The sequence below is a fragment of the Oenanthe melanoleuca genome, chromosome 5, assembly GCF_029582105.1.
Source record: "Oenanthe melanoleuca isolate GR-GAL-2019-014 chromosome 5, OMel1.0, whole genome shotgun sequence".
Lineage (NCBI taxonomy): Eukaryota > Metazoa > Chordata > Aves > Passeriformes > Muscicapidae > Oenanthe > Oenanthe melanoleuca.
Window position 1 is genome coordinate 30568520 of NC_079339.1, and position 15596 is coordinate 30584115.

At 34.6% G+C, this 15596-nt stretch overlaps 1 protein-coding gene across 1 annotated transcript in view; it reads left to right on the plus strand.

The window, feature by feature from the left end:
• The window catches only part of AVEN (apoptosis and caspase activation inhibitor), a 79029-nt gene that overhangs the window by 37370 nt on the left and 26063 nt on the right, over positions 1–15596 (plus strand). The window lies entirely within an intron of this gene.

Here is a 15596-nt window from a genome sequence, read left to right on the forward strand (position 1 = left end):
TAGAAGAAAAAAGCAGCAGATGATAATACTAGGTTTGATAGGTTCTCTGTATTTTATCAGCTTGTCATTAAGAAACAAACTAGGAAAAAACCTGCTGTTTTGGAATATGATCAGGTAAAACAGAGTAAAATTGTTTTGATGTCATTTATAGGGTCAAAAAGTCCAGTCAGGTTAAGGTCTATTCAAAGCTAGCTTTTTATAAAAAGGATGTTCTCAAGGATCTGCTTTAAAAATCATGGTTTGTGTTTTGATTCATGTAGCCTTTTATTTGGGAAACCTGCCTGTTTTCTTGCAGGTTTTCATTTATAACTTAATTTATAGATTAAACCCACACATTTCTTTTTCTTTCCCCTGCAAAAGGAAACCTTAACATTAAAAAAATATTTTTCAGAGGACTCTCTGTATGAAGATTATGTTCAAGCTCATTACACACTTTGTATCATAGACATTCACAAATCCATTTTTAATTAATTTAGAAATTTAAATTGTCTGATTTAATGTTGAGGAACTGCTCTCTCAAGGTTAATATTTTGAAGAACTCACTTCAATGTAGATTAAATATGAATAAATATTAAATAAAATATGATTGGTAAAATCTTAATTCACAGCATCAATATTGTTAAGGACAATGTATGATGATTGTGGGGAAAATAATGCGATGTTTAGAACTTTTCCTTAAAATAGAGTATTTTTTTTTCTCTCAGAATCTTCTTTAGTGTAAATTTGCTTTTTAGATTTATTGACAAGAAAATGTTTACAATCAATTTATTTCTTTTTTTTTTTGCCATCTGTACCTTGAAGATAAAGAAGAGATAAGATGATGACTGCTTTAAAACCAGGATGAAATATAAACCCCACCAAAAAGGTGATGGGAGGAAGGGCTACTTCTGCTGGTTTGTACTTGTTTACTCCAATTATAAGGAACTTCTCTCATCATTGAAAAGGAAAACTTATCTTCATCTTCCTTGTTATGAAATGGTAGAGAGCATCTGGATAAAGCTTTTTCTAGTTTATCCAGTCAAATATCATGAGCACTGTTATGCCCTTATATAACATCAAGTAACTTTTGGAATATTTTGTTCTCTAGCTTGCATTCTGTCTTGCTCCAGACCATATCCAAGCCTAGAAGTATATGATGCCTGTAACTTTAAATCTAAGTTGTCAATTTTGTCTCTTTCAGTAACAAGTCGAGTTGCCAAGGATACAATGGGTACATGATATAAAGTCCATGCTGAAAGTACTGGAATGAGACATACTTTCTGAAATTGTATTAACACTTTCTCTCTCATGATTTCTGTCTTCACATGCACAATCCATGCCTGGAGATGGTGCCCAAGCTGAACTGAAAGTGTCCTGAATTTATTAGCATATTTAATAAAGCTATTGATTCTTATGGAAACCTTCCAAGTAATTGGAATCTGACAAGGCACAACCTTTGTATTCTCAGATAATCTGGGAGACAAACAGTAGCCTGATCTGCTTTCCCCTTTGCAAAGCAGAGGACTCAAATATCTATTGTGTGATTATCCCCTGAAGAAGTCCTGAAGCACAAAATTATATATATATATATCTCCTACTTTCTTCCTCTCTTCAGGAAAAGGTAAACTGAGCTTTGTGTGTGTTAGTATCAGAAGTATTCTGCTGTCTCAAACCTGGAGATGAGGATAACTCAGATAAAGCAGCATGATAAAATTTACAGGATGACAATAATTCTGACATTTTCATGTGCAACTTTAGTCTGGGATAAGACGTGATTAAGAATTCAAACACAGAAGATGAAGGTGGTTAAAATTTTCAACCTTGAATACAGCACAAAGGGTTTTATTTAGGAAGGTGTTCTGAAAATCTTTTCTGTTTGGTCAATCTGCAACAGGAATAAGTTATATATAAGCTGCATGACTAAAGTGGATGTATAACACCCGCTGTGGAGAATGTAGCTGATATGACTGAAGTAGCAAAAGCTTCAAGCATGCACCACTGAGAGCTCCAGAGGGCCTGTAGTCCATCTTCTGATATCTACTGGATATCTATGTGCTCTTGGGGATCACTTCCCTGCACAGTTTGGTTATCTTGGAGTTGCAGGGTGGCCTGATGTGGGATTCCATGCTCGTAAATAACATCAGTTGATGTGAAGTTCTCACACCTCTGAGCCAGCAGTAAGGAATCACAGGGGACTGGCTACATCCCTCTACTTCCTTTCATTTGGATCACATGTGTGTTGTCTTCTGCATAACTTTGTGACAGCAGAAAAGTTAGCTTTGTAGTGAGGCAAAAGTCCTGTACTTGGACAGACTTCTGTTTCAGTTCCTATTTTTTTGAATGGTCTTATGCACAAAAATCTACTATGTAGCTTTAGTTAACAATGGGGTGAAACTCTGCACCTGAAGGTTTGATCTAGGGTGAATAATGTACTTACCTGCTTTAAGAAGAGTGCTTTTTAAAAGTCAGATACAAAGTGAGCAGAATGTTTTCTTAAAAATATTTTGCATTTTAAGTGTGTGAGCATTTGATTTGAAAGCCCACTGAAATTTCATTGCCATCTCACAGTGATATTTAATATTTACAGTATCAAAGCTGTGAGCTTTGCAAATAGTATTAAGCCTGTGTTAGTCCATTCACGATTAATGATTTTGGATTCCTCAAGTCCCAAAGGCCAAGTATTACCCCCACTCTATGAAAGTAATTTGTCAAATATATTGGAAAAAAACATTTTTTTAATAAGCCTGCGTGATCAGTAAAGCTGTATCTCAGTGAACCATTTCTACAAGTTATAAAATGTGTGATAATCACTAAAGTTAGCGTTGCAAATGAATTTGGAAAAACCCTAGAAAAAGACATAATGTTAGAGAATACTTCTAAGCATTTTCCTTTTTGAGAATTTTATCAAGTGTTTACCATTTATCTAACAAACAGCTATGCACATGGAAATTCTATTTTTACCTTTTTTCTGAACATTGTCATTCAGATTTTAGAGAGCTGTATGATTACCTGTTTCAAGCAAGTTGATAACTAGTGCTTGCTTTTCAGAGAAAAGAGGTATATTTATCAGAATTTTTAAATTGCTGAAGAACTAATGATCTGAAGAAAATGTCATCATTATTTCTGCTTTTGTTGCCAAGAAGTATTTCTTGCCTTTGTGAATAAAATACTCTTTTACCTTCTTTTATCTCTTTTTCAAGGGAGGTGTTTATGTGTATTTGTTGTGATCTCATATCAATAATCATTGATTATTGCAGACTAAATAATTCTCTTTTGTCAATGGAATAGTTGATTATCTTCCAGCTAAATGAAGTTCATCTACAAAACTGTATTTTCAGTGTTTAATATAGAATGTGTTGTGTCTGAAAATAAAAATAATCTTCAAAGTTTTAAAATTTTGAAATCAATTGGATAATTAACACTGAATAATTTTTGATTTAAGAACATGTCAACCTGAATCTTAAAATTATTTTGAATTTAACAGCAATATTTGCTAGCTCTCAGTGAAAGTAGATTCTTAGGCATTTCTTAAAATTGATTCTTTTCTCATTAAATTGGTATTTCCCATAGTCTGGAAAATGGTATAGATTCGCAAGCTCAAAAGAGAAATGGAATGAGATAGCTTAGAAGAAAAGGCATTTTTGTTACCTAGGAAATGAGTGAGTAAAAGTACTTAGCACAACTCTTTATCATGTCAGACATCTGAGGGCTTTTGTGTTTCCTAGATTTTAGTTATGGCAGTAAAGCTAGACTTGAGACAAAGTGGCTTTAATATGAAAATCTTTGAAAAGATAGAGAAATATTTTATTTTCTACTTTTTTAGTCAAAGTTTTGCTAGTAGATGAATTTGGACAGAACGATGTAATAAAAATGTGTACCTACCACTACTCTAATAATGATAATTTAACATTATTTCTAGTGCTGTTGGCTGCTACTAACATTTTGTTGGAAATTTTGTTCAGTGAAATTTTGCAAGAATGACACTTGCAATTAAACTTTTTTTTTTTTTGAGAAAGATAACTAGTGTGCTAACACAGATTCCAATGAATTTGTTTTAGAAATCATATTTTTAGCATTTTTATGTATTAAAATTTGACTGTCTTGGTATGTTTTTCCCCATTATTTCAATATTAGAAAGAGCCAAAGATTTCTGCTTTTGTTTAACACAGTATTAGGAAGGGTAAGTAATGCTTGTTTCACAAATATATGAGCTTCAATTATATTTTTAATCACATTTTAATTGATGGATCAGTATTTGTGAATGTAGTGTCTATTTGATTCAGCCAAATTACAGCAGGTTGCTGTTACTAAACTATTCAGATTGGTAACAAATTATGGAACTGTTTTGAAGACTGAACAGTTTTGCATAATTGTTGTTTGTTAACTTGTGATATTTGATAAATATGTGCTCACCAGATGCTGGCCAGATATCTTTCAATTGACTAATTTTTGGAATGATTATGAAAAAAATGGATTATGACCTTGGATTTGTTTTGGATTTTACACTATTTTGGCAGCCCTACCCCTCACCAGTGTTAATGACAAGTTTTACAGGCTTTTTGGTGTGTTTGTTTGTTTGTTTGTGTGTTTGTTTTTTAGTTGGTTTGGGTTGTTTTGTTTTTGTTTGGTTTGATTTGAGCTGGGTTTTTTTGGCAAAAATAGGGAGCGGTGACACTGCGGCCACAAATTTTGCAAGAGTTTGTGGCGGGTGGTGTCAAAAATTTTTAAGTTTTGCTTTTGCATATTCTTCCTTTCTCTCTCAATTTGATCTTTCTAGTTGCCATAACAACTTCATAATAGCAGCACATTTACTGCTGTAGTTAAGGTTGTGTCAGCACTTCCATTATAAGCTACTGTTTTCAGGAATTTCTAATTTATTCTCAGGCTTAAAAATGGCATACACTAAGTCTATGTAATTGGTTTTAATGTATGGTACCAACTTTTTGAAAGCTGCTGTTGTCTGAGCTCTGATGGCATGTGTAAAATAGCATATTGTTCCAAGTGGGTTTTTTTTCTTTTCTTTTTTTACTGAGAAGCAGCAAAACATTTTTAGTCTAAAATTAATTTTGACTGGTTCCCATCTGCCAGAGGTATGAGAATCAACATGTTCTTTTGCTCTACCACAATGCCCCATCACGCCTGTATCCAGTTAGACCCATCTGTTCCTGTTAGTTAAAAGGTTAGTGTGAACATGGCGCTTTTCTGGGAAGCAGGAAAAAGATAACCTTTTTAATAACAGAGTTTCATATCTCATTAAGAAATAAGTGTTTGACATCTTCAATACTTTCATAGTTATTTTTATGTTAAAAAAAGACTAGCAATGTTAAGTGGTGGATGATTTTTGAAGGGCAAGAATTAGAGGATGAGCCTGTTTCTAGTATTGAAAAAAGTCAGTTATTCATTGCAGATGCAGTTCCTCTTGCAGAGTTTTAGCAAGGAATTGAGTATAACTACAATACAACTTTCTGAGATCTGAAAACTGTTTAACCTGGGAAAAGTGTCAAAGCAGTTACATAATTTGCTTAAGGTGTTCTGTAACTCCTTGAGTGATTCCACTAAGCCTGTGATAAAGGGATTGTTTAAAGACTTCATTTCACTCAAATAGATTTTGGAGGTTTTATTTAAACACATTTATTTCAGGCAAATTTACAAGGCACAGCACGAACTTGCTTCCCTGAATAATTATGAATTATATACTTGTGAGGATTCATGAGAATTTTGTTTGCTTTCTTTTTTTCACCTATCTGATTGCCAAATGTATTGCAAGACACTTGCCCCTAAAACAAAATAATGTAGTTTTGCTGCAGGAGACAGTATAACAGTATGTTATAAAAAAGCCCCAAAATGTTCATGTTCTTTTTAATCCCAAATTGTTTTGATTTTACTTTGAAGTCTTCACTTACATAAAATTACTTAAATTTGAAGCATGTTCTTTTTTACTTTAGTTAATCTATGGTACTGCTTCACTGTAAAAAAATACAGTGGCAGCTATTTAGACATTTGTATCACCTTGGTTGATCTTTGTAAAACTTCAGCAACTACGTGTAACTTTAAAAGAAAGAGTAATTTGATTTGAATGGTCTGTAGTGATCACAGCTGTTCGTTTCAAAGGCAGAGTTCTTTGATTTTTACTTTTAAAGGAAAATATATCTAATTTAATCATCCTAGTTAGAAAGTATTTGTTTATATATATCTTATTCTGAAGAAAGATTGTAGATATTTCTCAAGTGAGAAATATAAATAGTTTTGTAAATGCTCATTGATGCCTTCAGCACAGACTTCCTATTTGATTCTAGACAGGTGAAATATTCAGCCTGGATATCCTATGCCTGAACACTTCATTGCTCTTAATGTGTTTTCCACTTTCCTGCCAGAATTGGTTTAATTGTTAATTGTTTTCTGTAGCATGGCTTTGAAATCATATTCAGAAAATTGCTTTTGAGAGTTTTTTCCCAACTGAGTATAAGACTTAACAGCCAAAACCCTATAAATGTTGCAAGAAAACCCACTTAAGTGCTCCATAAAGAAATTATTTTGAAAGTTCTTTATTATTATGGTATTTGCAAATGGCATTTCTTTTGCTAGGTTTTACAGAAGCCTGCATTTGTTCTTCTATCATCTTTTGTTAGTTTCTCCTTGTACTTCCTCCCCATTTCCTGAATTCATGGAGCTTTGATTTTCTGAGGGTTCTTAGACCTGGAGGATTAGTATTAAATTTAAGCATGAAGGGTTAGTTTCTTTCTAGATTCTGTGTCCTGTTGTGATTCTCATTGTAGAAGACTTTATCCTGTCTGTGGTAAGGAAGAGTTAATGGAAAATTTTTCATCCTTTGCATCTTTCATAGCGCTGAGAAGTTACTCCCTCTCATCTCTGCAACTGTCTTCATAGGAGTAAATATCTGAACAGAATCCTACCTTGGTGCTGTGTCAATCTTCAGTGTATTAGAGATTAGGTAGGGGAAGTACATATTTACGAAGGGAAGATTTAAACAGAAGTACAGATCAGGGTTTGCAATTTTTTTTAAAGTCCAGTGGTTTGCAAGTTGTATAAGCTATTATCTATAAATGCCTAGGTACAGCTTGTTTCCAGAAAGCAATCAGCAATAAGTCCCCTTTCTTCTTCCTTCATGTCTTCTATAATTTTGAAAACAGTTCCCTTAAAACATATTATGTGGTTGTAAAATTACTGAAATTGAAAAAGCTTTTTGGACATTCACTAATATAAAATTTTGTGTCCTTTCTTTCTAATAGATAAACATTAATTTCACTGAAATTCTATTGTTCAGCCTTCAGTTGAACTAAGGTTCAAATTTTAAGTTTCAGACTTATCTGAAAGGTTTTAAGTTTCCCGCAGGTTTTATCCTAGGTTAACTGGTGTTGTTTGTGAGCCATGTGTGTAGATGTCACCCAGCAGATAGTCATGTGTCTGAACTCATGCCTGTAATTCAGGTGGTTTCATAGTGGTGTGTGGTTCATTCTCTGTCTTGTGATGTGACAAATGAGCTTGATGTCTCTATTTTGCAGAAGGGCAAAACTATCCCACAAAAGACACAAAACTTTCTAGTTTCCCAGTAGGTGTCTTCTGGAGTCTTCCAGAAGAAGTACAAAAACAGGTCTTGTTCAAAAACCTGAATAATGTTCTTTCTGTATCTCCGCTTTCATACATATATTACTTAGGAAGAGGAAGTCCTTTCTTGCTTTCAGATTGTATGCAGGTTTTTCTAAAGACTCATTTTATAAGCTTAGCAATTTGGAAGTGAGATCTGTACACAAAAAATATATTTTGAACTTGCCTAATAATTAGGGCACAATTAAGGACCACTGCAGAGGTACAGTTTAAAATCTAGCCCAGTAAGTAATGAATTCAAAATATTAAAGATACTGGAATTTTAGTTTGCTCTTCCAAATTCTGTATTTTGCTCTCTGTCTATTAAGTAACCTTTTATGGTTTATGCATTTTAATCCTGTAATTTTACCAGTTTAAAAACATCTACTGGAGCCATTACCAGAACTAAGAATCGATGAAGTAATAAATTCACTTTTACAGTCTACTTAAAAGCTACTTCTAATAATAGATAAGGAAGTCTAAAGGAGAAAGAAGTCCAGCTGTCCTTTGGAAGGGGATTATCAATGAATAAGGTACCACTGAGAGTGCACACTGGAAGGCCAAAAAATCAGGAAAGATGAGAAACTTACAAATGTCTCTGCATCATCAGTACATTATCTTGCTGTTTTATATAAATGTAGAGGCATTCCTTGTTGAGATTCATTCTTTTGCATTTTAGTCAGGACTTCACTATTCAATTATAAAATCCTAGGAGCCCAAGTTTATCTCTGCCCACTTGTGGAGCAGGGACTGGGATTGTGTCTCAGAAGGAGGATGTTCTGTTTTGTTTCAGTGTTTGGTTGAGGGTTTTTTTTCCCTCCTGAGGATTTACTGCTTCAGCATTGAGAACTGGAGGAAAAAACCTCAGTAGAACAACTTTATAATTATTTGTGACAGATTCCACTTAACTCTCTTTCATTTCAAAATTATTTTAGAATTTTCAGAAAAACTGTATTTTGATACCTCGTGTTTCTTTTACAATTTCAAGGATGCTATATCTGCAGGATAAACAAATCTAAATCTAATGCAATACTTATCTGTTTGCATGCTGAGTGTTTTAAATATGCTCAGTTACAATTTCTTAAATTGCATTTGTAAAATTTTGTCAAGTATAGATGTCCCAGGAGAGAATTAGCCTCTTGCTGAGTAGTGCTGGGGGAATGCAGATAGCATCTTCAAACACCTATTTGGGCATGCAATTCTGGTTTTGTCACTGAAACTACAGGTCAAAAAGTATACCCTTACACCTTGGTGTCCAATGCTTCCAGATGTGTTTCTACATCTGCAGTAGGAATGTACAGTAGGAAAGACCCAATAACTTTTAATATATATCTATTTATTTACATAGTACTTTAATGCAATTATTTTCCATTTCCATTCAGCTGTGGGTTATGAAAATATATACTTTGTTTTTTCATTATGTGCTTTTTGAGTGACTCAATGTATGAATGCATTTGTCAGCTAGATTATGAGTATCATGCTTTATGCCTTATCTCAGCCTTATTTTTAAAGAATCTCTGGCTTTTCTTCCAATCCCACAAACGTCAAGTCTCAGAGGGGAGCACAAGACTCATGCTTCTGTGATTCATCACATGGTCTCCTGCCACACTGCAGGCATCCTGCATAATGGCAGCAAGAGACTCCTCTCTCTGTCAGCCCACATGTACAACATGCTTGGGTGGAAAAGATTTGCAGACCAAAGAGGTCTGGCCATGAAGAGCTGGGTAGGAGGCAACAGGGCTGTGCAGAAGCACAGAGGAAGCCTCAGACCTATCTTGCTGTTGTGATACCTGTAGGACAGGGACATGTCTCACCTGGGCAGATACAGATATATGTCTGCATCATCAATGAATAGGGTTGCCCATTCCCATTGTAGTGCTTAATGCATACAGCTTCTACATTTTATCTTGTGTACTTCAGAGATCTGCTTTTTGGGAAAGCCTGTCTTGTTGATTGCCACTTTAAAATAGAGACGAACATTAAAATTCAATGCTTGCAAAAGAATGTATCTATGCACTTAAAATATCTCTTACAGAGACATGACCACTTGTGTGATGCGAAGAAAAAGGAAATCAAGCTGTTCTATTCATCTAGAGACTTTGAGTATCTTCAGAAATGTCGGGCTTTCCTTCCTGCAGGACATTTGAATGGAGCAGTGTTCCATGAAATCTACCCTCAGTTGGAATAGGCTGTGTATGCAGAGGAAAGTTTTGTTGTTCTATCCTTTGTCCTTCTAGGAGATTTGTTTGGCCTGCCTCCTGGGGAATAAGCACATCTTCACAGTCACCTGTTTTCCACAATTTGAATTAATTTTTTTAGGGTAGCCATCAAGGATCATTTTTTTCCCTTTCTCTTGAAGGGAGTGGGGAGTGGGAAGGGTATTGTCTGCAAAAATCCTATTTGTTACCCATGTGCAGCAAGCCAATAATCAACTATCAAAAATTTTTACAATTTGTACATTTTAGCAAACTAAGGAATTAGTGTTCATTTGCTACAAGTTGTATACTTCTCTTATTTATTAGTATTCTGTCTTCTATTGGTTAATGATTCTCTCATTTCCTACACGGATTACTCCACGTGCTCGAGCTTTCTCTTCTTTTGGGTTGGTGGGTTTCTTGTTCCAGTGATCACAATCTCTCCCTGCTGGAATTACCTTCTAGGCAGTCAGAGCTGATTTCAGCACAGTTGCTGAGTTGGGTTTATTGGTTTCTTGCTTATCTTAGGAGCTCTGCCAGGTGGTCTATAAATTCTGCATTCTTTGTGTCCACTTTCAGTGGGCATCCTGCTTCCCAAGCCTTGTTAACCTCTCCTAGGTCTGAGATTGCTGAGGCATGTCCAGCTCTGTACCTTAACAAGGCAATTCTACCAAGAAATAATTTGTGTTTCTAACTCATGGACATCACTTGGAGCTTGCTTGTTAGCTGCTCTCTGTTTCATGGATTAAATCTCCCTTCTTGTTGATGAAGCTTGAAAGCCTAATATAAAGATCAAACATCAAAGAACATTCTTTCCTAAAAAGATCTTTACATAGTTCACATTTTGTAGCAATGTTGCAGTACCATGTTTAACAGAAAGACATAAAAATAAGAAATTAAATCTTAGAATATAGAAGTTAATTCTTATCTGTGTACCTCAGCTCTTATTTGACTGGGCCAGGATATGTAAAAAATCGCCTTCTAGAAGCAAATGGGATCTGTGAAACGGCTGCGTGCTTTTCACTAACTTTAGGAACAATGGGAGCAATTTCATACACTTTATCAATCAGTCAGATTCTAGAAATATTTGAGACCATTTTGTGCATTAGTTTGGACAGTTAACAGACAGTTTAGTCCTCTTCTTTTTTTTGTTTTTTTGGTTTTTTTAATATAATTCATTGGGTGTATGGATAGATATTCATGCTTCAGAGACTTCCTTTTTCATCATCCACTTTCCTGTTATCTCAGTAAAAACTCTTGCAAAAAAATGTCTTAAGTATAAAAAATACCTTGAAAATATTTCGACTGACAGCATTTTCTGCCTAGGAGCAAAGAAATGCTATTTGTGTAATGAATTAAAGATGACATTTACCTCCAACAGCCAAAGAGATGCTGCTATCTGTAGAAACACCTTGGTTAACAATCTTGGCTTTGAAACTGGTCCAAATGTGGATGGCTGAGTACAAAATATACCCTCTATTATAAAACATGGTTTCTTTTGATCAGGTGATCTACTTCTGAGAGTAAAAGAGGTGATGAATGTTCTGTTGGTATAACAGAAAGTAGGTGTGTAATTCTAACAAGGCTCATTAAAAAAGTACATCGAGCATGTTGACTTAGACATGTTATTTCTTCCATGTGTGTTCCAAATCACTGTAATCTTCTATGCAGACCATGCTAATAGCACAACTTCAATTTTTTTTTAATATTTTGTGATAATCCACAGGACATTCAAAAATACTAAATCATATCTCAATTAAAGAGTGGAAGCTATATATGCCCATTTATTTGATGTTCTTGAAGTAAGCAAGCACCTTCTTTGGTGAGACCAATGTTCAGAAAAATGACATTGGAGCAATCAAACATAGAAAGTTAGTCTCAGGTAGGCCTTAATTTTGTATTAGTTATAGTGACTTTGCAATAATATTTCATGCAAATTTTATAGTTTATGCTTTTATAATACTATAACCTTGTAGTGGATGTGAGGGCTACTTCTCTAGTGAATAATGATGAATGATGATATTTATTCATAGCAATGGATATGATTATAATGAATAGTATTTTATGAAAATAATGGAAAATAAAGAAGAAAGGTATTGAACGTTGAAAGTAAATGTATAATTTAGAATTTAGTCCTTGTCTTAAAGCTGCTGGATTTTTCTATTTTTTTAAACAGATCAAGATTTTAATGGAGCTTTTTTTTATGGCATTCAGTAAGAAAAACTTTAGCGGCAGAATTTCAGGTGGTTTGCTGCTGGGAATTTTTTGAATGAGATGTTGCCTAGATAGTGATTTATTTATATTTTGATCATATTCTTAAATAGAAGTAGTGATGCCACTTAGTGGAATCTATTAAGGAAACCAGATTTTTTAAAATTGGTTCATTTAAACTGTTTGTTCATAAAAATAAGAAATTAAATTAAACTGTAATATTTCTTCTGTAAGTATGGAAGGCACAATTCTTTTCTGGTGTAACTGATTGCATTTTAACAGCAGTAATGCCCATCTGCTTCTCAGGGTTTCTTGGCAACTTCAGTGCAGAAATTATAAATGCTTTAAATGATACTGCAAGTTGTATAATTTTGTTTTACTGAAGCCCTTATTGGAACACACTGTTCTAACAAAGTGTGACTAGCTATAATATGTATTTATACTTTTTTTTGTGAGTTTGGCGTGGAATTTTTTCAACATTTATGATTAAATAAATCTCTTAGAAGCTCTGGCATTCAACACAGAAAAGTGAGCTGTCATAGAATGCATGTATTAGATTGTAAAATATTATTTTTGGGGTTGTGTCATTAAATATTGGAGGTGGATTAATTTATTGTCCAGGTAGACACTTATGGTAATTCTTTTTATTCTGCTGAAAAATCAGATGACAGAGGATTTTTATTCTAATCTTCCCATTTTTGTTTTACTGATCCATAACTGTTATTTTGGTGGAAAACACGGGAAAACAATCTGAGTTATGACTGGGGAAAAATAGGAAAAGAAAATGGCCACTTCAAGCTAAAAAAACCCCAAAACCAAACTCCAGAAAATCTGAATTTGGCCTGGAAAAGAGATTACCCACCATTTTGTTAACACTGTATGTGTGTGTTTGATACTTCTGACAGGGGTCAAAGAAATTAGATGATTCTGGTGTCATGAACGAAAGAATAAGAACCTGCTGTGGTAAAAAAAAAAAAAAAGGCAGAATGGAAGCACACAAAGGATCTAGCATAAGAGTAATTAAAGATTACATTATTTTCTAATTATCTCTACTGTTAGTCGTGTTGTAGGTTTTTGAATAAAAATGAACAAAGGAATTGCCCTGCTGCTGAGCAGGGAGGAAAGTTGCTAACAGCAACTTTTGCTAAAAGTGATAAAAGCAGGAAAATGAAAACTTTGAACATTTTCTTTTTTGCATAAATTCACACTAATCAGATCCTCTCAGACTGAATAGCTAACATAATTTTAACAGCATTTGGAAGTGGGTTCTATTAGAGAATTCTGGAAATGTTATCAGTTTCAAATTTCTTCTTAGTTGAAGTAATACTAGGGAGGAGAGAGTATCCTTCCTCTATTGTTTCACTTGGTCTTGGGCAACTACTTGTCACAAGTCCTGGAGGTGAGATACTCTGTGATCAACCATCAGGCTGAATAGGCTTGCTAAGCGTTGGAGCAGACTGCCCAGAGAGGTGGTGTTCAAGAAATGACTGGACATGGCACTTAGTGCTGTGATCTAGTTGACAAGGTGGTGATAAGTCAAAAGTTGGACTTGATAATCTTGGAGGTCTTTTCCAACCTAAATGATTCTGTGATTCTGTGAAGCTGTATGAATGTTACAGGTTCACATGTTAATTCAGGTTGTCAGTTTTCAGAAGCTCTCTAGTCCAGCCTGTTGAGCAAAGCAAGGTCAGCTGTGGTCAGACTGTGTTGTGCTGGGCTTTATCCAGTAGGAGTCTCAAAGGCTGGCATTGGCTTAACCTGCTCCACTGCCTGACCCATGGTGAAAACGTTTTTCCTTATATCCAGCCTGGACCTCTCATTTCAATTTATTTCAGATGTTGCCTGTCCTTCTCTCCATGCGCATTGAGTACCCTGGTTCAATCATTTTGATAACCTCCCCAGAGGTACTGGCAGGCTGCTGTTAGGTCTCCCCCAGAGCCATCTCTTGTGCAGGTTGAACAAGTCTCTTTCCCTCAGCCTCTCCTCACAGGGAAGTGCTCCAGCCTGCAGCCATCCTAGAGGCTCTGCTGAATTTGCTGCCATTTACTGCTGTCTGTTCTGGGAGCCCAAAGCAGTGCAGTATTCCAGATGTGATCTGAGCAGCTCTGAGGGAGTGCTGCTGGCTCCCAAGCAGCTTGCTGCCTGGCAAGGCCCCTGCTGCAGCCTGGATACATCTTCATGGTGTCCATGAAAAGTGATGTGTATATTGCAGTGAGATAGAGTTAAATAGAGTTAGATTAAATATGGAAAAAACTTATACTTATGTGAGAACAGCCAAATATTTTGAGAAAAGACATTGGAGAGTCTCTGTCACTGAAGGTCTTCTATAACAAGCTAGAAAAACATCTTCCAGCAATGATGTAGGAGTAGCTGAGCCTGTTCGGGAAGGAAAAAGGTCTAGATGTTCATGTGGGGACTGTCCAAGTTCTGTGGTTTCAGAATAGTCTGAGCAGGAACAAAAGATACCAACATTTTCCTTCTAAATATTATTAACTGTTTGAATTAACATTGCATGAAATAATTGTTTATATGAATGAATATAGCCCTACATACCATAAGCTGTGGAAGTGAAAACAGAGGAAAATATTTGAGCATATGTGTTACCATTTCTGTTCTGTATTCCATTTCAATCTGAATTTTTAAAGCTCAGCACTCAAACAAGGCTCACTTAGTGACATCCTTTTATATTTCTCACAGTTAATGATACTGTTTCCATATTTTCATTAATTATTGTCATATTGTTCTCAAAATAGTGTTCTTTTCTTGAAGGATATAAAATGTTACTGTACACTGAATGTTGCAAGAAGAAATGTCTGAGGCAACTTGCAATCCTAGAAATGACCACTTGTATTTCTTCATTGCTTCTCTTCATGGTCTACTTTTTAAAGTCTTATTTCAGACTCAGATTGGTTATATTGTCATTTTATGAAATTTTCTTTGAGTTAAATAACTTGTAATGCAGTGAGAATAATTTAAATTATACTCCTGATTTTAATAAACACTACAGATATTGTGGTGATCAAATAAAATCAAAATATATACTGGGCTTCTAGATGATAATATTTTAAAATTTTTACTACAAAGCTGTAAATATAATTTATTGAAATTATTAGAAATTAGGAGCAATACCTCTTGTCTTTTGTGTCCATTTAAGTGATTGACTTTAGATTTAGCACCAGTATTTGTATGAAAAATATAATGTATTCTATATAAGAATGAAAATTCATGGAGTTTGCTTCTGAAGGAGCAGAAATCTACCCTGGAAAGATTTCTTTTCCTCCTCATAACTCCAACCAAAACTCAAATAGAAAGACTTGTGTCTTTGTGTGTGTATGTGTGTTCTGGTGCATTTGGCAACTATCTTTTAGGTATAGTGAGGACAAGGATTGCTACTGCTCCCACAGCTTGATTGAAATACATGCATTAATGGTCATGTTTCAATAAATGCTAACTAACATAAGACTAAAAATATATTTAATGCTTCATTACTTACTCTACTCTCTTGGGTTTTTAGAATACTTTAGTTTGAAAACCATTGATAGACATTGTTTCTCCTATACTTGTTTCTTAAATATTTAAGAAGTACTTAAATGTGATTGCATGAAA